The sequence below is a fragment of the Lissotriton helveticus genome, chromosome 9, assembly GCF_964261635.1.
Source record: "Lissotriton helveticus chromosome 9, aLisHel1.1, whole genome shotgun sequence".
In the NCBI taxonomy this organism is placed as follows: domain Eukaryota; kingdom Metazoa; phylum Chordata; class Amphibia; order Caudata; family Salamandridae; genus Lissotriton; species Lissotriton helveticus.
The window spans coordinates 521,350,454-521,377,584 of NC_136070.1; the positions used below are offsets into that span (position 1 = coordinate 521,350,454).

Consider the following 27,131-nt stretch of genomic DNA (forward strand, 5'->3'; position numbering starts at 1 on the left):
ACGTTTTTGCAGCATGTTCAGATAAACTCTTATTTTCCGAGCATACCTGTTTAAGTGCTGAATACATAAATGCCTATTTCATCATAATGTTTACCACTACTTCAACACACCAGTACAATTTGAGATATACATATCAATTACATTGCTCCTTCATTTTTAGGGCTCGGGCGGAGCTCCGAGATCCTAATGTAAAAGAAAAAAATAAAGTTTCTTTAGGGCTCGGGAAAGGCAGATTCCTTAGTGCGCGTGTTTTTTTTGTATTATCTGAATGTTGATTGGTCCTCGCGGTGATGTGTTTTTAGTAGTCGTGATGCGATTGGGCAGATGTAATTGTCGGGCGCCATTTTGGGCATTTTCTCAGCGTTCCGTGCTCGGTAGTGCATTAATCTTAATTAGGAGCTGTCAGGGTGGCCGTGTAATGCATTCCAGATGGTGTGCGCGCGTTCACCATAGAGCAGTGCGTTTGTCGGGCGCGCGTCCTCCTCACGTGCACACAGGCATAGCGAATCCCTTTAAATTGGCTCCTGTCCGGTCTTTGATGTTCAAGGGCCTGGAACTGTCTTACAAGTAACTCTGCTCGGTTTTATTTCTCAAGCGATGTTCCTCTTGGCCTTCATGGAATGCGGTTCACAGTTCATTTAATGAAGACAATGACTGCAGCTGGACCGCTGGACCGCTGTCCCGTGGTCGCGCGCAGTGGACGTGCTTTCTCAGGGCGATAAGGTCATTATTTGTGTCGCAGTCTGTAAATCTGCGATCAACAATGAGCTCCTTGTGCCTGCTTTTGGGTGGGGGAAAGAGGGCGGGGGGTTAGCTGTGCTCGGCGCTCCTGGCTTGGCATTTCCAGAACGAACTTATGATTTCACCGCATCGACTGGTAAATATAGGTACGTGCGGCAAAAGGTGCAGTGGCCTTAAACAAGGCCAGGGCAAGCACACAGCCGGATATGCAGCCCCACAGTACAACGCGGCCAGTAGTTCTACCTTCGGCATCAACAGGTGTGTGCAGCTGAATTGGGAATTGTATGTTTGGTGATACTCGGCACTCGGCGATCTTCCCAACACACACTTCTTCAGGAAAATAAAGCCTGTCGAAAATTGAGAAAGGTGAAAAAAGCAATTTTCTGAAATGTGCAGATTTGCAAGGAGGATGTGTACGATATTGCTGCGTTATGCAACATTGTGCACTGTAGAACATGGAATGCGGGAGTAACATCGCATTGTGAAAAACTAAACCGAATAGCGTTGGTATTGCCACAGGCGGTATTACCGCACGGTCGGTAATTTGGATTTGGGAAAGTTTACGATTGTAAATTGCACCTAGAACGAAAGGGTCTTTCAACTAGGCCTCACTTTTTAGGATAAGGTCACTGGCTTCTCCTGACTTGAAAAGCATGATGATTTCTGGAGCGGCTTAACAGCTCGGTAAAGGTAATCACATACATTTCGGGAAGAAATATTTGTAAAGCCCTGTAACGAGGAGTGGTGGACACCCAGAACTGACCCAGTGATGCCTCCTTCCTTACAGACGAACCCCTGGGAATCGGAACTGGACGAACTGGAGGAAGAGGGACGCGGTGCCTTTAATTGGGCGTTCCCTGAGGAGGAGACCCCTCCTTCCGCCCACGTCAGAACAGCCGGATTGGATAAACCCCAGGAAGTATTGTTTGGGGCGTGTGACGTCACCCGGTGGAGAAGGCGAGGAGCGGAGTCGGAGAGCGGGCAGGAGTACGTAGCGAAGGAACACGGAGAGTCCCCGAGGAAGAAGCAGAAGGAAGCGGAGAAGGGTCCCAAGGAGAGCCAGGAGGCCAACGACCCCGTGAGCCGCCGTGCCACGCTCCCGGGGGAGGAGTGTGGCTTTCTCAGGTACGGCGGCATATGGCGGCTTGGGTGGGAAGCAAGCGTGTGTAAAAAGTGTATATAGACCCCTAGTACTCCCTAGTCTTCCCTTTCCTCTTGTTCCATTACCCCGCGTTTACTCCCTCACTGTCTGTAATCACGTCTCACCACTACCGGTGGTTGTACAGTATCACCGGTGAACCCCTGTCTCACTACACACGGCCCGAGGTGCACACCCCCCAGCCGACAATAGAACTAACGGCCTCCTTTCTGTTGGTCTTCTTTTTCATGGGAACCCGGAGCTTGGGAAGCCGACGTATTGACCAGACATCACCGAGCTGAACCGCCCTACATCAGCCAAGCGGGAACACCTCAAAACGCCAAAACGGATCCGAGTCAATTTGCAAGGGAAAGACTGACCTTCAGAACGAGAAGGACATTAATGTTGAAAACAAAACCTGTTATCCCAATAAAACCTGCATTACCTCAACAACCTGGCGTGTCTCTCATCCCTGACCCACCAGCCAGGTCCACAAGCCCATAGGTCTCGCCTTTTTCACCTATGATTATATGCGTATGGTGCTCGGTATCAGCACAAAGAATTTCTTTTTGCCAAAACTGCAGCATTGGCAAAAAAAGATAAAGTACTTGCACACACACATGCTTAATAATGCATGCACACGTATACGTCATGACACTAAGACAGCCTACTGCAATGAAGTATACATGCACCACCAGGCAGGCACACGCATATAGCATGATGCAGCCCTCATTTTAAATAAATCCGAGCCCAATTGCATTTCTAATGCTTGTTTACTCAGCTTTTGTCTGGAGGATAGTGTTCGAAGAATGCAGAATGAATTTATGCACCAAAAAAACAATGAGGAGAAGATTAAATCTAAATTACACCCTTCAACTGTCAGGTCCATTTCTGTGGAGCTATTAAACATAAAACGCTACAACATAGCAGTGGTCATCAATACCTACCAACTACTGCAAAACATATCTCTAAATAAATTCATGGTGCAAAACAACTACAATATAGTAGAGATTAGATACCTAGCAAGGCGAGGGTTTCCAACCCCTCTTGTGTGGGTAGGAGAGAGGGAAAGAAAAGGAAATTTGCCCTTATTTTAGTATAGGAGCAATGTATCTCATAGCAACCTATTGTGAATCTGTCACGTATAACTGAGACAAAGTCAGAATTAATGTGCAATAAAACAATTCAATACAAAAAATGGTAACAAATGTGAAACTGTTTAAATTATTGTACAAAATGTATTTTTATTGTGAACTATGGGCCCGATTTGGATGTCGGGTGTAGAGCCTCCAAACGGCAGTTGGAGGCTCTCCGCCAGACTTCCAGATTTTTCCTTCTGACCGCCATATTTTGATCATGGTAGTCAGAGGGAAAACAGCAAGGGGATTCCGCTCCTCTTCTGACGGGCTCTGTGAGCCTGCCGGAACAGAAGCGGAAAGGTAATACCTTCGATGAAGGTGGAGCCAGGCTCGGCTCTGCCGTCGGGATTACGATGTTGGTTTACGACAGCCAATCAATGTCGGTATTTCCGACATGGATTGACTGTCGGAAAAGGACTTTGGGTCACCCCTAGCAGGGCCTCCTTTCTCCCTTGGCCCTCTGCATATGGACTATGAGGAGCCTGTCATGCGGTAAAGGAATGTTTAGAAACTTCCCTTTTCCAATGGGAGTTTGTCCTGTGGGCGGTTTCGGCCCACCGCACAAGCTCCCTTTGGAAATTGGAAGTTTGTGGCAGTACCATGTGCGGTCGCATCCTAATTAGGGTGTCGGAACTGCCAACCTATGGTCGGGCTGTTCCTTCCCCGCAACGGTTGCGTCTGCCCGACACCGTAATAAGGGCCTATGTGTCCGCCTTCAACTGCATTGGGATAAATTGCTGCAGCGGAAATTTGCTTTGCCCGAAGATAATGTTTCAGATCCGATGAATTAAATGCAACCATTTTGGATAATTTTTGATATTTAAACTTCATATAGTTTAACACTTTACATCCTGTATATTAGTATCAATGCCTACGAACTAACAACCACTCGATTTAGTACAACTACCTTAACCATACTGAAGTCACACTAGGCACATAGCAGTCAACTATATCTCCCTGCCATTTATTCAACATTATGCATGTTCCACCCAAGTGATGCATGATCCACCCAGGTGGACAAAAAGCTGCATGTCATTGCAACATAAAATACTGAAATAAACAAGTTAATTAATAACCAATAACGTTATATTGGTCCACATGAGAGTAGCATACAGCTAAAAATGGGAAATGTTTAGCTTGACCACGAAAGGATATTTTTGGATTATGCTGCAATTGTTTAGATACAAATAGCTCCTCACAACAGGCGGTAAACATCGAAGCAGGTCAATGATGCGAGCAGCAAGCAAAAGAATGCTCAAGAGAAACACATTTGACTCCTGCGGGGAACCTCTGAAAGATTGTCATTCACAATGTCAAGGACTTTGAAGATTGTTTGCAAAAACAATCCCAGCAAACAACAAGACGACGGGATTAGGCTGCAGGAAAAACAATTACATGTAAATTGCAGGTTTCAGAAAAGGCAGCTTTTCTCTCGAGAAGAGAGGTGTCAGAGAAAAAAGGCCCATGTATGAAAACGGACGTTTGGAAACGCTGGATGGGGTATATTTTCACAAAAATAATCCACAAATTCACCATAAACTACTTATCTGGAAAAATGCATTTTGAAATGCATACATTTAGTTAAATGAAATATTTGAAATCACATACCAGTACTTGATATGAAACTAGAAAACTATGGCATCTGAGATAATAAAACACATATGGATTATAAAAGCTGTATTCAAGGTTGTGACTGCTGTTTCTATGTATTTTCTTTTTCTCCAGTGACTCTGCACATGTAATGTACAGTTTCATTTCTGTTCCACAATGGAAATTAACAAAGAAACAAAGTTAAACCTAAATTAATTGAATATTTTGAATATATTAGACAATTGGTATTTTTTGCTAGCTGTGGTTAATCTACAATCTCATTTGTAGTCAGAATGTCCTTCTTGTACACTGAGGTTTCATATTAATACCCTAAATTGGGATAGGCTGGCTTCTTTTGTAAATGGTCCAAATTTAACCCCCCAGTGTCCAGTTAACAGGACTAGCAGCTTTTTGTTTTATGGTGCCAACAGGCAATAGACATAGTTTAAGCATAGATGATGTGCTGCTTTAAATGGGTCGCTAAAGCCATACATGGGAACTAGTGGAGTTGGATATGGGCTAGCACCAACAGCAGTAACTTGGGACTAAAAACCTTTAGTAATCTCTCTCTTGTCAATGGCTGGTCACAATCAAAGATTTCAGGTGGAGGCAGTGGAGCAGAATAGTACCTCGAGCACTTACAGGATTCACTCCTTCCCAGTAGAAATGGGTGGATTGGAATTTAGGGTGAGGGCCCTTATATTCCATTAAATGAAATATCTCTAGAATTGTAAGGGCTAAAAAGAGTTTTCAAACAGCTCCCAAGTCACGTCAAAATACTTTATTTCCAAGAAATAAATTCTTATAGAAATATTACGCACATTTCCAAATTGATAAAAGAAGACAATTTGGAATAACCTAAAACAATGCTACATGGTTAAATCATTCAACCATGCACACTTACAAATTATAGAATTACAATCATATGAACATTCAAATTTCTCCATACCAAGACTCAATATAATCCACAGTCCAAAGTCTCACATGTGTTTAAAACATTTTAGAAAGAATAATAGGAATTTAACCAATGACATACAATTCATTTTACCCCAACAGGCATTTATAAAGTGCAATGTGCGTAACAGTTGACCACAACCTCAGGGATCTCTCTTAATCATGCTTCTGCTAGCGGCAAATTTTCCATCTCTAAACCTATTCCTATTAGGAGATCCTCTTATTGCAGTTAACATCTCCTTTCTAAGTAGAAACACACGCATGCCAGCTGAGATTTTAAGCTCTAAGAACGGGGGTAATACCACCTGAATCTTTATGAATTTACACAAATATTGGCCAATGGCAATAGCTGCATTCTATAATCTGAGGCCATAAATCAATTCTAGACCCATTTCCCTCGCTTGAATACCATATTTTTATATACAGATTGGAGAACATTTTTCCTTTCCTGGATGAAGAATACACACTCCATTAGTAGGTGGTTCACTGAATATATCCTACCTGGCTTATAGGGGCACTGACAATTATTTTAAGCAACTTCTCTTTTTAAGCCCTTGATACACCACCCAGGATTAGTTCCCATCTTCAAACACAATACTTCATTATAAAGCACTTGTCCGGAATAGTATACAGGTACAGGAACAGATCCAAACTCTCAGTTACCAAGTCATGGCAACCTGAATCGATCAGTGGGACCCTGCCCTCATAAGAAGAGTGAATGCCAATAAGACTTGTGTCTCTCTGTTTGTCTGGAAAAATTATAATAGCCCTCAAAATGTCATGCACTGATAATGGGTATATAAGGGCAATGCAGGTTTCCCACACTTGCCTATCAGGATTCTCCAGCAAGTCCTCAACCATCTTGCAAAGGCTATGCCTTCAGTTCATTTATGCCCAGCTGGGTAAAAAGGTTTTTGTGACACCTGGTTGGCTGACTTCCTTGAGACAAGAAAACCTCTATGTGGGCTTCAGTCAGCGTTGCAGTAGGCTCCTCTCCAGGTGTACAGGTAAAAAAGCCAGTGCCGTTTTACTAGCATTTCTACTGTCATTATAAAGTAATCTCATGGTAACCTTGTGAGAGGGCAGCAGCCACCTCCTATTCTGAGTGAGCACTCTTTGTGTGCACTCCTAGTCCAGTATACTCTTGTGCTCTATGGGTGAGCAATGCAAAAACACATGGAACATCTTCACTGAAGGGAATACACATGGTGAACCAGAAAGTTGACTCAAAGTGCTGGATTGCACAGTCTTCTGCCTTGCTCAACAATTTTCATCCTACAGTCAAATGTAACCTTAGTGAAGTTCCATAAAGGTCAAACTAGATTAATGAGTAGAATGCTCTCCTATGTTTATAATACTTGCCACAGCTTGTCTTTGTTAACATTTTCAAAAACTGGTTCAACATCCACAAAGACAATATAGAGATCTCTTTCTAGAGGCGCATGAAGTGCTGTGTGACACTCTTTTGTCATTCTTGGCAGGCGTGAATCGATTTACTAGTGCAGGTGTCTTCAAAATGAGTGTGGACAAATCCACATTCATAAAAGTGAGAAGTCCGAAAAATGGCTTACCTTGGATGTTTTAGAATGCTAACAAACGAACATTTGTGGGCATTCTCAAACTCCCTGGAAAAGAAGAGGAATGAACCAACTGTAGCTTGGTTCCTTAGAAACAAAGTTGAACACTGCTACAGGTCATGATTACATAACAACATAGGCTAGATTGGGAAGAACGAGAAGCTTATCCAAAATCATGATAAATAGCTTGATTTTAAGTAGATCACAAAAAGCAACATGATAAAACGTAATAAAGTTTCCTTCGCCATACAAGAGTGGTAGTAAAAACGTTGTCCTTACAATGCGCAAATAGCCTGCTGTGATGTCTGCCCTACAGCCTGCAATGTAAAGAGAGGGCACTTGTGTGATGCAAAATAGTAACACGTGATCCCAGGTTTCGATCAGAAGAAACATTACTCAGTCAGAGGTCTCACAATTTGTGAAACAGGCGAATCTGGTGGGGGCAGGGCTGGCGGAGTGATTGTGTAACTTAATAAAATCCCAGCTGTGCGGCACACCAGAAGGTTGCTTTCAGTGCCGAATCGCCTGCATGGTCCAACCATGCCCCCCCCCCCCGATATGTTCTTGCAGTGGTCTGTTGCAGTTTGTGGCTGTTTGTACATTTTTGCCAGGTCTGATTTTGATCTCCAGTCCCACTCTAGTTTGATACAGTCATTTAATCTTCTCTTGCACCACTCTTGGCGGACTGTAAGCCTTTGTTGATCTAGGATCAGAATGACCATCAATAGTGACTTGGAGAGTAATTAAACCATGATGGAAAACTAATAATGCAAAATACAGGACTCCAAAACCATATATTGATTATTTTTAAATAATTATCCAAAACATCAGGAGATTCTCTGTAGAGCTGATACAGCGAGAGAGGGAATTCCAAAGTTTGTCCATGCATAAGTGGAAGCCTCTAATACCAGTTAGTTGGTTTGTTGATGCTTAATTCAAATTTCATTCTTGTTCTAGGAGTTCTTCTTGGCCTACAGATGTTGGTTCTGCAGTCGAAATAGAAGAGTGAAGAAGTAATCCCCTGGTTATTGCCAGTTGCAGTACCATGCAGTAAATTATGATGCAGAACATATTAACTGAGTCATTTCACAAAGCAGGATTTTGTTTTTGAAAATAAGAAAGCAATGACCTTTTCCAAGTGGGAGTGTTCTCTCATGATGAGGGGGTCAATGAAAGGTGTTAACTTTTACATGCTGCCACGTTTTAGGTGGCGGTTTGTAAAAGTAAAAACTGGCTATGTGTCCTCCCACTCAAAATTGGGTGAGAGGACACATGGTCAGAGCCCCAAAGGCCCTTACTCCGTTGGAAGATCCGAGGGGTACGTATGCAGCTGAGACAGAGTACTTTCTGCCATCTACATACTAAAGGACAACCGTTCTGTAAATCAGGCAGGCGGGCCTTCAGGTTGGTGGAAAGGTACTCCATCGCCATTGCTACAACTAAATCTAGCCCTTAAATCTTTTATCAATATTTTGACATTTTTAAAGCAATATGAGAAAGATATTGCTTCATCACATTTTGATAAATTACAAATGACACTCTGGGAAGGAAAAGTTACAAATCTGTCTCACCACTAGAGAAAAGCATTTTTCATATATGATAAGATCCCTGACAGTGGGTGATAGGTGATGTAATTAAGGAAACAAATGCAGTTTAATCTACGGAGTGCGTGAAATGTCTTAAAAACTGTCTTATCTATATTTCATTCCATGTGGTGGATGATGATTTCCTTGTACTGTCATATCTACATCTAATTTCAATCTCTTTTAATGTAATATCTGTGTACTGTGTTGCAATATCCCCTTAATATGACTTGAGCATCGATGCATTAAATGAGATGAACGCAGAAAATTGGCTTTAATATGCTAAAGTCAAGTGTAATTTCAAAATCCCTATCAGTTTGAAAAACAACTTTAGAATCTATTTATGTATTCAATATAAATTCCAGCATCGTTTTCGCTTGCAATGAAAGTTACTGGATTGACACAAATTAAGTAACTGAAGCAGTACAAGAAGGAAGCTTGCAAGCAGGTGTTGATAACTTCACAGGATAGACACGAGTCTAAATGCTCATTCTGGATTGGCTGAGATTCTTACATTTCCTCTTTAACACTTCTCCTAAACTTGTCATTAGAGGTGTGCTAAATTCTAGTTACAAGGTCCACATTGTATTATTATTAGTGACAACATAGTAAAGGACATTCAAGGTTCTAAGCCTTATCAAATAAAGTGAGTGTAAGTAGTGCTAATTCAAGACAGGTTCCTGCCTCACTGCCAATGGATGCTTGTCACCGGAAATCTAAAGGTACTGCCATATTTTAATTGGAAATGTAGCTGCATTTGTTGATATCACTAAAGCAAACAACATAACAGAAGAACATAATCAAAGCAACATAACAAGACCATTAGAGCATAACAGCACAGCACAACAAAACAGTCAAACCTTGAATACACAACAATAACTACAACAAAACACATCATAATGTTGCAAAAATGCTGACCGAAATCCCAAGAGGACAAAAAACAGGACTGCCACTACCCCAAGAAAATGTCACAACACAAAATATGCACAAACATTAGTGTCAAACATTCCCACCTCCAAAAATCTGCTTTCCTAATATTGTGGTAAAAGGTGTTTGCACCAAGCTCTGCCTTTACTTACAAGATAAGACAGGAGAGAGATCCAGGCAGAAAATGTTTACAGAACCAGCCCTTTGTATTTACTAAACCAGTCCTGGGAATGGCACCCACTTGATCTGACTGAACATTGAATTGACTTGGTTTGCATTGCCTTAACTGTCATGTCTATTACCAGCTATAGGATACCTACACAAAGCACAAACAAGAAGTAGGAGTATGAAAGATTACTCTATAGACTTAAGTGGCAAACATTATTGTTTGAAAAACTGCCCCTACCCACAAATTTGTGGCATGCTTCATCATAGGGCTTGTGGAACAACTGTGACAGACATGCAGACAGGAGGGGTGAAGGGTCACTAAGCAGCCCTATCGCCACAATCCTATATTCTGTTTTAATCCTGACCAGGAAGTCTGGGAATAAAGCATTACTGTGGGCATTCCCGAGCCAGTTTTAAACTCTATGGGGCAGATTTACAAGCCCTGTACGCCACTTTTGCTCTGCGGTTGTGTCAATTCTGTGATGCAGGGGCGGCGTAAAGCCAGCGCCATGCTGCGGGGTATTTACAATGTGACGCATCTAGGGAGATGCTTCACGTTGTAAAGCCCTATGCCACATGAAACCTGCTGAGTGAAATCTATAAGATTTCACTCAGTCACTGTTCCGACCCTGCTGCATCAAAACCTTGCGCCTGCTTGAAGCAGGCGTAAGGCTTGATGCACCATGTTAGACATAGGCAGGGTTGGCACAGTGCTGGAGTTGCGTCGCGCCCGCGATTCAACTTCAGCACTGCTCCAACAAGGGTGTTGTTTAGCAAGCCCTATGATAAAGCATGCCACAAATGTGTAGGTGAGGGCTGTTTTTCAAACAAATAATGTTTGCTGCTTAAGTCTATAGCATACTCTTTCATACTCCTAATTCTTTTTTGCACTTTGTGTTTAGTAGTGGAGGTTGAAGTAGTATTCTTCCCTCTTCCCCCTTAATTGAGTGTAACATATGGTACCAGCAGTCTTCATCAAAGAAACTAAACCAGCCAGTGTACTTGAAGACATCATTGTCTAAACGACATTGTGGTCCATTTAATAGATTTTTCTGCTCTTTATAGATATATGTTTTCTCAATTTCTTGAGCTGGCCCACTTATCCTTTTCTGCGCCATTTCAGTAAAGTTGTTTTCATTTATGATGTGATGTGGCAGGAAAATATAACTTATGTAAGTTCTAAATGTAGCAGGCCATCAGATCTGTTTAGCACCTTCGTGAATAAGGGGTGCCTTTTCACATTAAAGTAAAAAAACATCTAAACTAATCGACAGGTTTCAAAGTTACTTAACTAAAAAGAGCCATCACAGTTGTTTTTGGCGAAGAAATGTGACAGTGCTGCCTGAACTTCCTTTCATAAAGATTAGTCAGCAATCTCTGCAGGGAAAGGCAAGTACCTATTTTGCGGAGCTTTCTGATTTTTATTTACTCCTCAAAAAAATCACAAAGACGTAATAAAAAACTCAGATTTTTGCACTGCCTGCCATTAGGCTGTTTCATCCAAGCCTACGTTCACAGCACCAATCCCAGGGGTAGCGGACGTGATATCACACACCCTTTAGTATATTGACATCAAAGGAAGTATCATCCTAACTTTGACCCTGAATCTTCCTAGGATGTGATGTGACTTGAAGTTAACCCGATGGCATAACGAAAATTGACATCACTGAAGTCACTTTATGAATGTGTCATTAGTATAAACATGCAATACAAATATCTCTTTTAGATCCAGATATATTAGGGTGCAGCCTCAACCTTTGAAAGTTGTGTGTTGTATATAATACAATACTTGCCCTTAATTGTACTGAGCAAAGCAAATGACCCAGACCTCTTTTTAACGAGTTCAGGGGTAAGGGATTCTCCCCACAAGAAAATTTTGAAAAGAATGAGTCAAACTTTTCACATAAATCTGCTAAAACGCCATGGGCTATGAAAGGGCACTTGTTAAATATATAAATCGTTTTATGGTGTGCTAAGCCAATGAAACCTTACATACCAGGAAGTTGACCCCCCTTTTTTTCAAAATTGGTTATGGGTACCCTTGTTTGCAAAAAATAACTCCCATTTTGTCATGGGTCCCCCCTATAAACCATGGGTGCCCAATGATGCCAACAATTACATAAAATATGGCAGTCCTGGAATTTTGCAATTAATGCTATCCTTGTAGTATGGGTGACCCTATTGTCATCATTTACCCCTAGTATTATATGGTCAGCATTTTGTGATGTCTACCCCCCTTCTATATGCCACAGCTGTCATCCTTTCTTCTGAGAATCACATCCAGCGTGCTGGTGTGAGCATTTTGCCATGGGTGTCCCATACCAAGAATTACTTCCAGTATGCCAGTGCCAGCCTTTTCCCATGCATGTCCCAAATATCAAGTATTATCTCTGGTATGCTAGCTCCCAGTCTGTTAATAATTGCCTTTGGTATGCCAACGCCAGTATTTTGCAAGGGACAAAAGCAGACTCACATGCGTATCACATTCTCAACTCATGTTAATTTACATTCACTAACTCACACTCATTTTCACCTATTCACTTCTACTCAACCATTCCCACTCACTGTCTTCATTTATTTTTACTCTCTTGCACTCACAAACACACATTGTCACTCATTCTTACAGTGATTTGCTCACAGCTACTAACTCACAATGACTTGCACTCGCTCTTACCCTCACTTTATCATTCTCCCTCACCATGAGTCGCTCATACCCACTTACTGACATTTAATCTCATTTATTGCCGCTCTTATCACTGACTGCCACTTTCACTCATACAAGCATGCTCACATACACATACTTGCACATAAACACTTCCTCTCTTACACACACTCTCACGCTCAAGCAGCCACTCATCATACATTTAAAATATTTTTTACTTACCTAACACTCCCGTTTTTATTAAACTAATAGTGAATTATATGCAATTATTGACTGTTAGCATAATTAAAAAATGAGCTGAAAACATAGAGGGCGAAGCTTCCCCTGTCTTCTTGGCACTGATTGTGCCACCTCTGTGGCCAGGGGTCGCAAAGGCAATGCCAGGTGTCGCAGTGAGCAAGCCAGGAGTCACAGCTGTGACACCTGTTAAACCCCAAATGACATCCATGAGGACAATCTGCAGCCATAGGCTGAGGCTAAATTTCAGTCTTTTTCCTTATCTTTACATCGAAAATATATTTCCACATGAAGACTTCCCCTCCCCAACGCTAATGCGAAAACAGGGATGTAGCATACGCCTATTGCACCATGTATGCCTGTTATATATGGGTGTAAAGGCCTCGCAAATGAATGTCAATATCAATAAATATACAACTTTGTGGGTGATTACACTATTAACACTTCTTACTCTCCTGAGAACTCCCATTTGCCCACCTCTCGGGGCCCTGGTATGAGTTGCTCTTAATACTCGATGGCCTTGGTAACGTGAGTTTCTGGGCTAATTGGAATTCCAAGTAATCTTTAAAACAGTGTGCTCAAAAACGTTACCCCGAGGACTCTGGGGGTTCACATTAGGTGCAATCTCTTGGCAAGAAACTTCGAAGAATGAGGACTAACCAGCAGATGTGGGTACATTAAATCCAATTCTCCAGTTATTCCCCATTTCTTAGTGCACCCTCATAGTCCAACTCATACTGCTGTGAGTATTCTAGCCTCTGGAGTTACATTCCTGTCCGGAAACAGTGACTCTTGAGACTTAGTGATGTGAGGTTCCACAGAGTCACTTCCAACTGACTGTGGAAGACTCCACAACACTTGAAAAAAACAGTCCCAAAGTTGTAAGTAGCATCTCCACAGGGGAAATTCTGCAAATCTTGACTTTGTGAGTCAGGCTATGCACTAGGGGCATATTTACGAGAGGAGTTGCGTCACTCTTGCACCGCGCAATGTGGTGCATATGCAATACAAGTCCAAAATGAGATTAATGAAACCACATAAGGCCACCTTTCGTGGCCCTGAGTGGCTTTATAAACGTAGATTACAGCAACGCAGCGCAAATCGCTGCATTGCATTACTTTTCACCAGGGAGACGTTCCATGGGCGTTGTGTGGGTTTTTAAACGCAACTCCCATGGTTTTTGATGCATTCCCAGAATTATTAGAGCTGGTAAAACCTGGGAATGAGCCTCCCAGAATATCTTCATTCCTCCTTGTTATTTTCTGCAGCACACATACAAGGATGAATTTGCCTCTCAGGATTGTTTATGTGCAGGAAGGTGCCCCATCTTTCACAAAAACAATCCTGCATGCAGCACAGGCCCCCTTGCACCATGGTGCAAGGGTGACTGCTTTGGCCCTGGGCAGTCAAAATGGCGCTAGTGCAGAGGGAAAGGCAGGAATGCACTGTGTTGCCTTAAATATGGCGCATTCCTGCCCTTTCCTTGTCACACAGTGCAGAAAGGTGACTTGACAAGCTGCACTGCGTGGCTTTTTCATAAATCTGCCCCCAGATGTGTATCAATACAACTTTTTCTGATTGCAAATTACACTTGTGCACATATGAGCTATTGTGAACCAGGCCCATTGGTGCTTGGTTTTAGCAAATCAAAACAATAATAGTGACATCTGAATTAAAATATGGTGTATGGATTAAGATAATAAACTGGTATGCTTGTGGTGCCTCTAGTGTTTTGAATTTAGAAATAAACCGTGATGATGATGACAAAGAGGAATGATGCAAAGAATTCAACTATAGATATTTTATGAAGTGACAGGCATACAAAGAGGCATCTTGCTAGCGCATCCATTGCTCAAAGCCTGGATTCATACTAGTCACCCATCCAGATATAATGAATGCTTAGATAATATTTCAAAAGAAGTAACATAATAAAGTATATTGTATCTAGAATTGCAAATGTTCGGTACTTTAGATTAAAAATAGACAACTTGTACAAGAAACATCAGTCATCACTTATTTCCAGTTCCAACCGTGGAGCTGAGGACTTACCCCAGTATTGGCACCGGTGGCAGCTCCAGCAGCACCATGCAGGATTAAGGGTAATCTCAGCACTTGGGCGAGGGGGTCCTCTCCTCCCACTCTCAAGAATGTCAGAAGTAAATGATAAGAACCGTCATTCTTTCTTCCCTTCTCTTATCTCTTCTTCCCCCCTTTTCCCTTTTTCTGCCTGCCTTTCTTTCTTTTCCTCTTATTATCAATCTTGTGGGTTAGCTAAACAAGCGGGGCACACTGTTTTAGGACTCATATTTATAAATTTTATCTGGGACAACCTATGATAACCCTGTAACAGAATTTCTGTTCTGTTCTTGTATAAAAAAATCAATAAAGCATTTTAAAAAAAAAGAAAGAAACGCCATTGCCCTAGCACATGCAGTTTCATTCCCATGTTGCAAGTCAGGCAAAGGTTACAAGGAGGCAGAGGCCCCATTTTGTGACACTTTCAGGGGGTGGTAGGTGTGTATGTTTGTGTGTGTGAATCGAAGAACAGTTCTTAGCTATGCCACCCTTGTGTATTGGTAGACCTGTCAGAAATGAATTATCCTGCCCTAAAAACTACCCGGGATGAAAGCCCTCTATGTGGGCTGGTGCATTTTTGGACCATCTAAGTGGCAGGTATAAAAGGTAATAGGATGTGCAGAATAGCCCCTTCCTCTAACCACTCAGTTTTGTGCAGAAATGTTTAACTGCTATCGAATATTTCCTCTAAAGGCGAAGTACTAACCCTCCAGGTCATAAAGGCTCCCAGAGAAGGCGCTGGGCTGCCACAACAGCCCAAGGCGCCTGAAAACTTCACATTTCTTGGTGATTTCGGGTAAAGGATGCATTCAGATTTTTTGTCAGCCTGTACTGGTGCTTCTGTGCTTCAAGCAATGCAGGAGAAAATGCTGAATGGATGAGCGGGTGGTGGGGGTTGGGCCTAGATGGGTAATGTTGTTGTTGTATCGCCCTAGGCCCAGGAGCATGGGTGCAGAGCAATGGTGGTTTTTGGCTACAAAGTAATGACACAACCGTGCTTGGGAAGTGTGCATCTCTGCTGATAGCTGACCTCTGACCTTGTGTGCTGAACCCACTCTGAGACCACCTGCATCTTTAAACCTCAGCACGTTGAGTTTGTTGTGTCTGTGTTTATTTACAAACTGAAACTTTAACTTTCCGTTCTGTAGTTTAGGTAAGAGGCTCATCAGAAAGTATTAGGTGCAATATTTCGAACATTCTGAAGCCTGGATGCAGAGCCTATCTGCAGAGTGCTGCTCCTCTCAGCAGGGTAGTGTCTATCCTGAGTACCACAACAGACACACAAAGAGGTGTGAACATTCCTAAACTGGATACATAGATGCCAATAGACCCTATTCAGGCTGCAGGCTCCCTATGTTTTTAACCCAAACATTACTCTATTTTAACTGTCTTCCGCCTAAAATTGCCTTTGCTTAAATGTATGTAATTGGGACAATTAAGTCCCCCAATTTTTTTCATGATTTGTTGTTGGAACTGGCCCTTTTTGCAGGGTTATCCCTAAACTTTTTTTCCTTCCTCCTGTATTTTTCCTGACCTGTTTTTTGATGGTTTTATGACTCTGGATACTTTACCACTGCTGATAAGTGCTAAAGTACCTGTGCTCTCTCTTGTACACTTGATAAGATTGGTCTACATCTGTTTGGCATATTTAATTGGCATGTAAGTCCCTTGTACAGTGGTATCTCCTATACCCAGGGCCTGTAAATTAAATGCTACTAGTGGGCCTGCAGCACTGGTTGCGCCACCCACCGAAGTAGCCTTTCAAACCTGTCTCAGGCCTCTGCCGCTGCAGGGCCTGGTTGGGAACTTTTACTGTCGCCGTAACATGGCATTTAAACTGTTTGCCAAATCTGAAACTCCCCTTTTACTACATATAGGTTATCCCTAAGGTAGCCCCTATGCTACCGTAAGGGCAGGGTGCTGTGTAGGTAGGTAAAAGTTAGGACATGTGCCTTTGTTGTGTGGCATGTCCTGGTAGTTACACAAAGCCTATTTGGGTTCTCGCTGCTGTGAGGCTGCCCTCTCATATGTTTGCATTGGGAATTCCCTGAAATGTGCTTCAGTGTTTTTGTCTGATATGAAAGGGATAGTGTGGCCATGTTTGGTATGTTTGGAATATTAGTCATAAATCCTGCATTTTGGTGAAAGTGGATTTGTTATTACTATTTTAGAAATGCCACTTTTAGAAGTAGGCATTTCTGTGTGCTTATGATTTTTGTGCCCTGCCTGGTTGTATATTCAATGTCTGGTTTAGACTGACTGGAGAAGGAGATGTGCATTCACTCTAGATGCTTACTAGGGGGGTTGAGGTGTGTCCTGCTTTTCCTCGGTGGCTCAGTGCTGGACTGAATAGACCTTGGCTGCATTTAGAGAGGGGGGAGGAGTTTCACTTGCATCTGAAAAGGCCTGTCTGCATTGAGAGTGGTGGGAGGAGTTGCTCCTCCACTGGAATAGGGCTGTGCCTGACTTTCCAATGCTGTCTCCGCCCCCTGTAATGTATCTGGAGCCAGGACTAGGGATTAAATGTGGGTGTTGTGCCCTTCTAAAAGCTGTTTGGAGTGCCCCCAGAACAATGACTTTGGAGTATGAGTACAGGGGCTGCGACCCCATGATTGTCGACACTGCGTGAGACTTGAAACCAGGCGCTGCTGGCTCTACATGCTGCACCAGGGGATTGCTGTCCTGCCAGGGAACCGCCAGTTTGACTTTGCCTTGTTGTGCTTGTGAGAAGTTGGACTGATATGCAGTGCTCACTATTCTAGTGATCACTATGTATCAGTCCAGACAACCCTTATTGATGATTGGTTGTAAGTCAACCTTATAGACCAGCTATCCTAGTAGCATGGATACGAGCAGTCTAAGGCTAAGACTCTAGAGGGCGTGTTAAGCCAGCTGTTTTACCATCACATTACCCCTTGAACACCAAGTGAAAGGACACCACACAAGTTGTTATGAAAATAAACAGATATTTATTTATAGCAAGTCTACCCTGAACTCTTTATGAGTCAGGGAGCTAAGCACACAACAAAACTCTTACGAAAATACTTTAAGTCGCACAATTTAAAAAGATGCCCTAGGGGCACGAAAAACCATATACACAAGAAGTGGAATGCGAACTTGCTAGCAGGTAAGTAATACTTTTCTAGACTGTAGAAACGCTAGGCCTACAATACTGAACCCTTGGATTAGAAGCAGGAGGCCTAGGGACGCCGTGTGCAGAGTGGGAACTCTCACGCGTAATGCGGGAACAAGTCTATGGACGCTTAGCAGTTGCAAAGTTACTGTTCTCGGGCGAACCCGACTAGGTGGGTCGAAAACGGGAGTGGATCCGAACACTTAGGGTGTTGGACTATGCTGGAGCACCGGAGTACTCAGTTTACCTAGCCATAGGGTTGAAGTTGCGTCGGAAACCCTCGTTGAAGAACCAGGAGCCTGAAGAAAGAAGTTGCTGGCAGGCGGCCAGTGAAGAAGTTCGTGGAGATCCAAGCCTGGATCAGGGAAGAAGAAGACCTGAAAGCAGAGGGGACCAAGTTCTGAATCACTAGCCAGTGATTTAGGTGGGCACCAGAGTGGCACCGGACGAAGTCACCTCGACCAGGTGAGTGGGCGCTGCTGGGCTCTGCAGTCTCTCCGACCAGGAGGCGTTGTTGGCGACCAGGATGGAGGTGCGAGCTGTCCCACGAAGATAACTGCTGCTGACGTCGCTGGACCCAGGATTAGGCAACAAGTCTTGGCAAATGCAAGGCCCACGCGGTGCACCTAAAATGGCGTCTTGAGTGGACCAGGAGGGTCCAGGGTGCTCCTCTTTTGGAGGGGAGCAAGGGCTAGTCTGGAGCAACCAGACCAGCAGTGTTTGTCGTCGTGGAGCGTCGTGAGAGGGCCACTAGCCAACGGGCAAGCGACCTGGACAACGCGGTTAGCAGCAAAGAGCAAAAGGGCCCCACGCAGATCTCGTGGATGCAGGGGGGCTGAACTTCGGTGCTGGAGCTGCTCAGGGTCGGGGCTTCTCTTACCCCAAAGCACTCAGTCGAGGGTCACTCGGTGGTCGTGCTGGACAAGCGTCGTGCAGTCTTCAAAGATGGCCGGTCCCTCGAGGTCTCGTCACACCCACGGGTCACAGCTGGGCTGATGTTGCAGGTTGAGGTCAGAGGTGCCAGGGAAGCCGGTTCTCGTCGTGCTGGGCAGTCTTGATCCGGAGGAGAGACTTGAAGCAGACCGCGATGCTTGGTTGGTGCCTGCTGCTGCAGGGTGACTACTCCTTAGTCACAAGGGAGAAATCTTGAGAGGAAGTCGAGAGTTCCTTTCGTGGAAAGTAGTTTCAGGATTCAAAGATGATCTAGTTTGGAAGGGGGCCTGCTCCTACCTTTATCCTGCAAAAGGGGGCTGGCACGCGACTAAGTCCTGCCCTGTGGGTGGGACTAGGAAGGGGGGTGGTTACACCCCTCTCCCATGCCGGGCTTTCCCCAGCTCAGGGGCTGGTGTGCCCCTGGAACTGGTTCTAGCCGGCATATGCACAGTGAGCACCGGGGTGCCACTTGCAGTCACCTTCCTCTAAAGCCCTGCCTACCTAGAATACACAAAATCCTGTCTGGGACGGTGCTGGCACCGCCCCTGGCAGGAAACCCTTTGTCCTTGCCTCCCGCGCTGGGAGGACTCCCAGCAGCAGGAGGGCAGACTTGTGTCTCGGTGGCAGCATCCATCTTGTGGAGCTGAGGCTATGTCTGACTTTAACCGGGGTTACAGGTTACCAACATGTCGTGTCCCTCTAGAAGGGTGGAATGCTAACCCCGTCGCCAGAATTGGCGAGGGGTTAGTATTCCAATTCGTATGACACCTTACTCGACATGTTTTGATAAAGCGATACCAGAGTTGGCATATAACCGCGAGGATTATAATGCACTTAAGAGTATATGGTATGCGTTATCATGGAACAGCTATTAGGACTTGGTTCCGCAAGCTGCAAACGGGCTCAGCTCATGCCAGAGCACCATTTCACATTATTCCAAGCACTCTGCCTTCAGGATTGTTAAGGCCTGCCATAGGAGTGACTGATAGGAATATATGTGTCCATTTTAGGTTTAGATATAGGAATACTATATCTAAAGCAAAGGGTGAGTACACCACTTTGCCCCAGCTGTCAAGCAGCCAGTTGTGTCAGATTTGGATGGCCAGCCAGGGGTGGCATAATACATGCTGCAGCCCCTGGTAGGCCCTGGGTACACCTATGCCCTGGGAACCTAAGGTACTCTGTACAGGGACTGATAAGGTGCCTCAGTATCCAATTAGATATGTACCTAAGGTACATGGAATCCATTTTACAGAGAGAGCAGTAGGCCTGGGGTCCTGAATATCAGGGCCCCAGGTCAACTAAGTCAGAAAACCAGCAAAACACCAGGCAAAAAGTTGGGAGCAACCATAGTCAGGGATCTACCTTCCTACAGTGCTGACCTGCTGCTGGAAGGACTGCATCTTTGCCCACAGGTCCCTGTGTGCTAGCCTTCTGCCTGCTCTCATGAACCTGTGTGCCCCCCAGTGCTCTCAAAAGAGCTCAGCATGAGGGGAGTGCTATGGACTGCTCCCGGTTTTTTGCCCCGTATTGGTGAAAATGTATCGCTGGTGAGCACCTTATGTTTCATTTATCTTTCCCTGAAGTAAGCATGTGTGAAGCACTGGAAAAAAGCCTCACCGCCATTGTATGCACATGGACAGGCCAGGCATTCCAAAATGGAACACACGGGCCTCCTTTACTTTGCTTCACATATACATAAAATGCATATACCACAGTGGCCGCATACTGAAACATGCACAACATACACTTGGGATGTTAGCGCTATGTACCTTTCATTTGTACGGCCCCTCTGCTGTGCCATAGAAACAAACTACAGTGATAGTAAGTAACAAAACAAGGTACAAATCTGACAATGCATTAGTGAGGTACTCTCAGCCAGTACCAAATAACTCATATTTAGTAACTGAGTTGAAAAACCTTTAATACAGAATAACTTGGGAGCATCATTAAATGAAGCTTTTCAGTTCTTTCCGTGCCATCTCCCCTTATCCAGCATGCAGACCCTGTACCAAGGTTATGACATTCCAGTCTATGCTGAAAGAGCTACCCTATGCTCAGCACGCAGCAGGTTTGTACTCTTAAGCTTTAAAGCTCTGTCCATTCGAAATCATATGGTTAAGCTGTTTGCCTTGAACTTGGAGCACTGTATATAATGTTGTTTCTTCTACAGCTTACTTTCTCAAACTGCTTGCTATCTCAGAAATCCTTCTCTTATTCTACTCCTCAAAGCTGCATGAAAAATTGACCTTGAATTACTTCTGATTAATTCATCTCCTTTCTTTCTTCAAAGTGACCCTCTCCTTACTTTCAATCCTCTGCATTTCTCCTCTGAGTATGGCCATGTCTCATTCTGATGCCTGTTTGCATAATCTCTCTTATTGTAATTCTGCAAATGGCTCACACCTCAATTAATTGATCACAACCTCTCCTTTTTTAAATCTATCTCTTCAATCTAACAATACTTAACCTCTGCCAGCCTATCAACCATTTGTCAAACTATGTAGCCCCACTAATGAGCACATGTAATTGCTATTCATTTCACTTTACCACAAAGAAACTGAATTAAATGCATTGATTTTCTCCATTCAGAATGCATGATTAAACCTAATAACTAACAACACCAATGGATTAACCACTAATATTGGGCTCTGAAATAGCATACTACTCACTGTAAAGCGCTTCAATGCCTTGTCAGGGATAGGAAGCGCTATATAAATGCAATTACAATTGCAATGATGTAAGGTGACAAACAAATCACCTTGACTCAATTACTATATACCCGAAAAGCTGGCTAGAAATTATTGGGGCTTATACCACAGGTATAAAATATTTCCCGCATGTGTGCTTCTTAGCTTATCAGGGAATTTAGATTTTGTTCTTTTTCATCTCAAGGGTACTAATAAAAGAATTACCGTAGCTCACTCCCAATTACATTGATGAACCAGTAATTTGTAAATAGCAGAGATGCAAAAGCAACACTTTCTACAGTTCTAATTCTGAAGTAATAACAGTGCCTCAAATGATTTACCAATGAAGCTACAGAACATGACATATTTAACAATGACTTAGCTTCGTAAGGGGTTCTTCGGGTATTTCACAGATCTACAGCCAGCAACATCTACTAACAGAAAACCTGTAAAACATAAAATGTGACATGAAATGAAAAAATACAAAGAGACAAGAGTCGGGAGAATTAGGAAGGACCCAGGAGTCCAGATGATGGAGTCGGCCTTGTTGAAGATGTGGTGTAGGCAGGGATCGGCTGGGGAGCCCGAGTGGATGGTGTTCATCGTGTGGGTGGTATCTTCCGTGCTGACCTGAGTCCAGGCGCACAGGGTGGTGGTGGGGGGTGTAGATTCGGTGGTGGGGTACGAGTTCTGAGTGCCGAAGCAGTCGTGTATGTCGACGATCTTACGGTGAAAAAAGGTGGCCAGAGAGTTGGAGAGGTCTTGAGAAGGCGTGATGTCGTTGTTCCTGGCGTTGGGGTTGGAGAGCTCTTTCACGACGTTGAAGTGTTCCTTGCTGTTGTCAGTGTTGTTGTCCAGTCGTTCTCTGAAGGTTGACCTTTTGGTGGTGCGGATCAGCTGGTGGTGTTTGCGGGTGGCGTTCTTGAGGGCTGTCATGTTTTCCGTTGACTGGTTGTGGCGCCAGGCTTTCTCAAGGTCACGGCAGGATTTCTTGGAGTCTTTGAGATCGTTGGTGAACCACGCGGCTTTCTTGCTGTTAAGGTTGCTGGGAGGGTTTTTCAGTGGAGCAAGGGTGTCGGTGCAGTCGGTGATCCACTTTGTGAGGTTGCGGGCTCCTTCGTTGGGGTCCGTGGTGTTGGTGGGAGGGTTTAGGCTCAAGGAGGTGGTGAGTCGGTCGGTGGTGATCTTGCTCCAGAATCTTCGGGGGATTTGTTGAGGGCGGTGGTGGGTCGTTGTTTTCCTGAAGTTGAAGTGTACGCAGCTGTGGTCGGTCCAGTGGAGCTCGGTGGTGTGGCTGAAGGAGATGTGGTTGCTGGAGGAGAAGACGGGGTCGAGCGTGTGGCCGGCGTAATGGGTGGGGGTGTTGACCAGTTGCTTGAATCCGAGGTTGACGAGGTTGTCTAGTAGGGTGGTGGTGTTGTTGTCCTGGTCGTTCTCCAGGTGGAAATTGAGGTCTCCTAGGAGGATGTAGTCGGGGGAGGCGAGGGCGAGCGGGCTGATGAAGTCTGCGATGGCCTAGCTAAAGTGTGAGCGTGGTCCCGGGGGTCTGTAGATGAGGGTTCCTCTGAGGGTGGTCTTGGGGTCAGTGTGAATCTGGAAGTGCAGGTGCTCTGCGGTGGCGAGGGTGTCGTCGGTGTTGGTCGTGATGCGGATAGTGTTTCTGTGGGCTATGGCGATGCCTCCTCCGGTCTGGTTGACGCGGTCCCTCCTGATGATCTTGTAGCCGTCCGGGATGGCAATGGTCAACAAGAGTCAGGAGCGGCAAGAAGGTCCTGGGGCATGCTAGGGCACTCAAATGAACCAGAGTCCACAGTGCCTAAAACCCCCTCCCACCATCAGCACAGCAACCCTAAAGGCTGCATACCACTCCCATGGGAGCCAGATCCGGGGGCCAGCCGGAAGGACCTAAGATGTGTTGGAATCTTAATTGGCTCAGTGCCGACAAGCCCTGTCCACCATGAGCTTTGCATTCCTAAAGGCCACCGTACATTCCTGCAGCGCTGGACAACAATAGCAGCAAGGAGCAGGTGGCAGCAGAAAGTAACCAGGATGTGTTGGAGAACTCAACTGGCCAGTGTCCCTGATGCCTATACCTCCCCCACCCCACCAGCATGGCAGTATTAAAGAACACCAGAAGGGCACTGGGCCTCTTCTCTTGGTTCTTTTAATTTTAAAAACACATACACTGGACATGATGAAACATAATTCACCAAGCACTGTAAAGACACTTCCAGGTAAAAAACATCAGTCACATGCCACCACCTTTAAAGGCTATCATGAAGTGGCCGGTGGACCCTTAATTTCAACATTGCAAACACTGAACAGCTGCTCTGTCTATAACTCCAACTATGGGTCTAAGTATCCTTTCTGGTGTCCTTGCTGAAACTGGTAAGCCAAAAGCGGGTAATCTACAGGCTGACACTACCAATGGGCAAGTCTATCAAGCGGATTGCCAGAGCCACATTTGTAAATCTGTGTCCTGAAAATAAAGTTCCATCTAACTCAGAAACGTCATGCAATTTGTTTTTATCTCTATGGATTTTATTATAACGTCTCACAAGAGACTGCAGGTTTTGACGCTGGCCATTAAAGATTGAGATTCAACTTTTGACGCAGGTCATCTGTTCATAACAACTGTTGTATTTCATGTTACTAGTTCTGACACTCAGGTAGGTAAACCACAGGGTCCAAACCAGTAGGCAATTACTTATTGCTCAGACCCGATTGTGAAGTCCCTGACCTTCTCAGACTCTGTTGGGAGAAGGTTTAGGGCCTTCACCTTCTGGAATTGTACAACACAACTCAAATACGCTGATATCCCAGTATATTTGACTACCACCACCAATGTACCATTGCATCTTCCCCCAGGCAACCCTTATGTAATTGTGTTAGTTAGGCTGAAGGCTTTGGGGAAGGGGACAGTAAGAAATTGGGTTGCTGGTTGAGGAGGGCAAAACCTTACTACAACAGAAACCGCAGTCCTCGTCAAGGTGAAGTCAGAAGCAAAATCTAAATTATCCAGTGCTCAAATTCCTGATAGTTTGGCACAGACAGTCAGGCTTAACTTAGAAGCAATGTATAAAGCAGTTGTGCAAACACTTCAAACAGCAAAACAGCGATATCACACCATAAAAGGATCCCACAATGTATGTAGAAAAATAGATTATTCTTTAATAAGTAAAACAAGACCAAAATGACAAAAATTCAATCAGTAGAACCAGGAATATGCAATTTTACACGTTTCTGTGGAAATAGTGCATAAAGAACAAAGCACCAACTGTGGGTATCTGGTCATGCCTTCCAGAACAAAGTTACAAATGAAGGCCGGTTATGATGGCGCATAGGCCTGCTACAGGGACCCAGTTAAGCCCACTGTACAAAGTACCTAAAATCCTGGTTTAAGAGTGCTGCGGGGTCCAGTGCCAAGGATGAGTCATACAGCTGAGGTGATGCGCCAGTTCTGAGCTACAATGCGAGGTCCTGCGGTGTTGTTGAGGATCCTGTTGATGAGATATTGTGATGCGATGTCTGCCATCAGAAATGTGTCAAGCAGTCAAGACGATGAGTTGATTCCAAGGAGCTGTGAGGTTGGGATGTGTGAACATGTAGCATCTTTCAGACTGTTGTCAATGAGAGATGTGGGGACCTGCGTCAGAAAGCTTCACACAGGCGGCAGATCCAATGCAACTACGGGTTAGATGTTGAGTCCTTTCTGTTGGGAGAACCCTAGCAACATAGGCAATGCATCCGTTCTGCTTAGGTTTGAGCCAGAGGAGATATATCAATTAGGCTGGATCCCTACAGATGGGCAGGCAAAACATTATCAGGCCCACTTCCAAGGGTCCAGGACTGGAGTGACACCACTTGGCAGGGTAGGACTCACAGGTGGCAGAGTCCAGGTGCTGGGTTCAAGGTTGTTGGAGCTTTCTGCCCCTGAGTCTTTAGTCAGGAGGCCAGCCAACTAGCCCTTGGAGTCACTTTAGAGTCCTGGGTTCCACAGATGCAGGTCTAGTCCTTCTCACACGGGCAAGAGGGCAGCAGGCACAAGGTTAGCACAGCAAGTCAGCTGACCATAAGTCAACGTCAAATTTGAACATGGCCTGGGGAAGACCGTTTGGCCCTGGAGCTCCTTCGGTCCGGGCTTTACTTATGGAACATGAAATCCTGGTTTTTAACTCATCCGATGGACTCTGACAGAAAATTGTTGTTGATTGCCGGGCTCTTGATTGCTGACACTTCAGGCAGCATAGTAAGTGAGTTACTGCACTCAAGTCGTCTTGGATTCCTTGGTTCTAAATGTAAAATCGCCGAGTTGGTTGGGCGGGCTAGGCTATGGGCTTCGGAATGGTCATCCTTTGTGTTCTAATCTTTAAAGTGCGTTGATAAAAATTGGCTCCAATCGTCTGCGCTGATGTTTGCGTTACCGACTCTGCTTCTGCCTCGTAGCCCCCGGTTTACAAGAGACCAGAATTGTTTTCAGTTGGGGTTCTTTCTTCAGTGGATGAGCTTCAGCCAAAATTGATCCAAGGCCGCTTGTTTTTCCCTACGAAGTGCGACCTTGAAGGCTGCCTGGGCTTGCTTGTAAGTAAAAAAATGTGGCTTTGTCACCTGGGCTCTTCCTCGATTGGCGTAGTGCACAATTTCTTTGGGCTTTTAATTGCTTTGTTTGCGGGGGAGATACGGAATTGAAATGCTTGTTGCCTTTTACTCCGCGTTGGTGGAGAGTCTTCAAATAGTTCCTTTATGAAGCTAGCCCAGCTGATAATAACTGGAGTGTCTGCCTCCTGTGATAGGTGTAATAGAGCGCTACATTTTTCCATCGGGGGAGAGCAGTGGCATCCGTCCATTTTATTCGCTTTAAGTTTTCAATTTGACAGTCAGTGTGGGCGAATTGATGGTGTCGTGAGGTGGTAGCTGAAAATGTTATGATGTGTGGTCGGTGGTCGCTCTCGGCTTGTCGTGCGATGTAGTAACTCTCAATCAAGGGAAGTCCCTCTATGCTCCCTAGAGTAAAGTCCAGAAAGGAATGTGTTCGACCACCAGAACGGATCCATGCAGGGGGAATGTCCGTATGAAGATGCCCATTCAACACGGTGAATGCTATACTACTCAGCTGTATAACCGCGTACTCCCCCAGTTTCGATGGTCTGTTTCCAGTGGGAGTCAACTGTGGAGAAAAATGTGCGGGAACCGTTGGCTGATCGATCCCTATGTCCACTAAAGAGTTGCAAAGGAGATTGGTGTTAAAGTCTCCTGATATTATAGTTGCTATGCTGCAGTACTTACTTAGAAGATTGCAAACTGTGTTGGTTAGATTGTCCATTTTGGATTTTTTGTCGATGGTACATGGAGAAATGTAGACATTAAGGAGAAGCAGCTGCCGATCAATGGGTGAACTTCCTAACACTATGCCAGAGAGCCAGTTTTCCTCAAGTTGTATCTGTGTGATGTGTTGGGATAGTTTGGTCGATACATATATCGAAAGGCCACCACTCGGCCTGCCGAACTTTGATTGTCTTGAGGCGATTTACGTGAATTCCAGGTAGCCTTCTATAGGGATGCTCTCTACTGCCCAGGTTTTCT

General features: G+C 44.5%; 1 protein-coding gene across 1 annotated transcript in view; it reads right to left on the reverse strand.

The window, feature by feature from the left end:
- The window catches only part of SLC35F4 (solute carrier family 35 member F4), a 536,946-nt gene that overhangs the window by 453,233 nt on the left and 56,582 nt on the right, over positions 1 to 27,131 (reverse strand). The window lies entirely within an intron of this gene.